The sequence below is a fragment of the Pollicipes pollicipes genome, unplaced genomic scaffold, assembly GCF_011947565.3.
Source record: "Pollicipes pollicipes isolate AB1234 unplaced genomic scaffold, Ppol_2.1 Scaffold_4881;HRSCAF=5763_pilon_pilon_pilon, whole genome shotgun sequence".
NCBI classification, from domain to species: domain Eukaryota; kingdom Metazoa; phylum Arthropoda; class Thecostraca; order Pollicipedomorpha; family Pollicipedidae; genus Pollicipes; species Pollicipes pollicipes.
The window spans coordinates 14,410,683-14,413,696 of NW_023596576.1; positions in this window are offsets into that span (position 1 = coordinate 14,410,683).

Sequence of the window (3,014 nt, forward strand, 5' to 3'; positions counted from 1 at the left end):
GTGCGGATAGGAGGAAAGAGCGCAAGGACCTGGTAATTAGCGCGGAAATCTCTGAGTGCGGAAGAGGATGATGGCTGCACTGGGCTGAAAAATGTATTGGTGTTGCATGGCCCTTTTAATAACTTCCAACGCAGTCTGATATCCAGGGCGCAATTATTTATTGTAGTGTTGATGAGGTGAACAGTGTGTGTCAGGCATTCTCCGCATGATTGGGCGATTGTATCTTTAAGGAATGACTAAAGCCGCTGGGTAAAAGCCGTGACGTGACCATTTATTCAGCCATATGTTTGTGCGCTGAAGGTTTATCTTGTTTTGTGGGGGCCAGTGAGGGCAGGATCGGCGGCAGCTCTGGGGCACACACTCTGCTCTCATCTGATAAACGTATTGATTTACGGTAATTGGTATGTATGAAGGCGGCCCATGTGTGGCCATCGCAACAGAAACCGTCGGTCATTTGTAGAACCTAGACAGGTATATGTTTTCTCCAAGGGAATAATCATAACGAAATGTGTAACCGCTATATTCGTGTAGCAACTCCTCCGCGAGCCAAAGGACCTCCATGTTTGCTGTGTTCTGTGTGTGCTGAAGACAAACCTGGTATTGGCCAGGGCTTCATCGGGACACTGGTAGCTCGGAAAGTCGGTGGTTTTGTGGCATGCTCGCTGCAGACGGCTGCTGATGGTGCGCTGCCCGCGATGAGCGTCGGTGAAAGATTCTCGGGTTGATGCTCAGCAGCTGTTTGATGATGGGCTACATGCTGCCCCACTCCCCCGTGAAATCAGGGACGTCAGGCACGCTTGAAATCAGGTTGTACCGGATTTCCGGATACGTATATCACTTTTTTGTTCACCACTCCTTCACTTCTGAAGAAATTTTGAAATGCGCAAATAATATAAAAAGGTACGTGATATATACTTTCCAAGGCATGATGCAAACATGTTTTTCACATGCAATTATAGAACCCTCGCTGAAGTCTGTTACTCACGAATTTCATACTCCATGCGTCCTCCTTCCCTTTCAATGCACATGGTGGCGCACCTCTTGGCCCACGCCGAGCACGTGCGCCGTACGATATCCGGTGTATGATATTACTGAACGCTCGCTTGAAGTTTAGGAGACTGAGATTGGGCGAGTGCGCCGAGCGAGGTGAAATTAGAAAACCGAGTTCGACGTGACTAAGCAAGTTTGTTTACTCATCCCTACTAATCTGTGCCATGTTGGAGACTGAATTATTGGATGCACCCTATGTTCATGGCTCAATCCCCAATATTTACAATATGGATAGGATAAATATAATAAATGAATGATATCGGGCGCTCAATCAATGAGATATCATCATTTTAAATGGGGTATATTGATTTGGGATGCCCAGCATCTTGCAGAGATGCGGAAGGGATTGGAAAGGGGTTCATGCGAGCACATGTGAGACGGTAAAAGTGAAAAGAACGGCTCGCCTGTACAAAGCATAGTATGCTGGATGGCCTCGTGGGCTTCATTTTGTTGAAGAACAACACAAAAGCTAATGCTAGCCCAATGCTGCACGTACGGAGAACGCGCAGTCGGGTTGTCCTGCACCTAGCAGTACTGCACTCTCGCCTGACGAGCTTCCAATGGCGTTTAACTGTGTGGAACAGCGAAGCCGAGCAGATCCCAGCAGATTTCAGGTTGTTTAATGGTTTAACTTACGCCGCTATTCATGACATCACCACCCGGGCCAGCGTGAGACGGGAACAGCTTAGGATTCGTGTTGAACCCAGCGCAACATATAACGCGGGGCGTCGACATTTTCGCGTTTTCCTCGCGCCAATTTGCAGTAGCAGAGACCCCCTTCCAATGAAAACAACTTCTGCTGCGCCATCAGCATCACGCGTGCACGGTATAATCTATTCTACGTAGCCGAGCCTGAAAACATGACAGAACATGACTGCAAGTGCCTTGGAGGTATATACAAGGACACAAAATTGAATATTGTACGTCAGTGTACGTCAGTTGCACAATTGTAAGGTCAGCGATAACAGATTTGCCACGTCCTGGTATTTGACCTGCACAAATCGCATGTGGACTGTTCCTCTGCTGCCGACGTCCGCGCTGAAAGTTCTGACCTGTCCGGGTATTTAGCAACAGAACTTGTGTGCCTGGCCAGAGTTCCGGCCTTGACAGAGCCCATGGCAGCGTAATTGGCCACGCTTGGTCCGGCTCAGAGGCCATTAAATTCGCCGCGCCAACCAGCATCCAACTGGATGGCAATGACGTTATTGCGTGGCTTAAGGGAAGTTAACTGGTTTCCAGCAGCGTTAAACGGCATCAGAGCTCATTCGTGATTTCCGGCAAAGGCCGCTATCTCTTTAAACATCCAACTAAGTGGGATTTAATAGGGCCTAAATTGTAGAGTTAGGATCGCTTTAATTCATGAATGCTAGTACATTTGATATATTTGAGACGCATCACAATATTGCTAGACGAAGTGGATATGCTGGTTAAATATCGCAAGATTGATTTCAACTGAAATATTCTAATGCCACTTCAGATTTCGTTTATGCCTAGCCGCATGACATCAGGCTTGAGGGTGTTACATTTTGTGATTAAGTATTTAGTTGGGTGTATGTGCGTACACCTTTTCAGATACATGTTTGTTATTTGTGTCAGCCATTTTACGGCTCCAGTGAGCGGGATGTGATGGACTAGAGAGCAAAAAAGTGAAATGACCAAGAAAAATGTAATTGCTGTTCTGGATTTGCATTACAATAGCTATATCAATAATTTACAATAATTTCTCTAGAAGCACCAAATTTTATCGTTGAACCGATATATGTGACATGCGCGCAGCCAGATGCTTAAGCTTTTGGAGATAGCGGCCGGCTTTCGAGCGTTCCGTAGCCCGATGTCACCGTCGGCTCTACACCGCCCCGGCTCGAGGTTATGCTACTTGCACGCGACAGAGCATCGGCGACCGCACATTTCCTGGTTTCGCTGAATCAAAAATGGCCCTACCATGGCAGCTCATGCATGCGGAG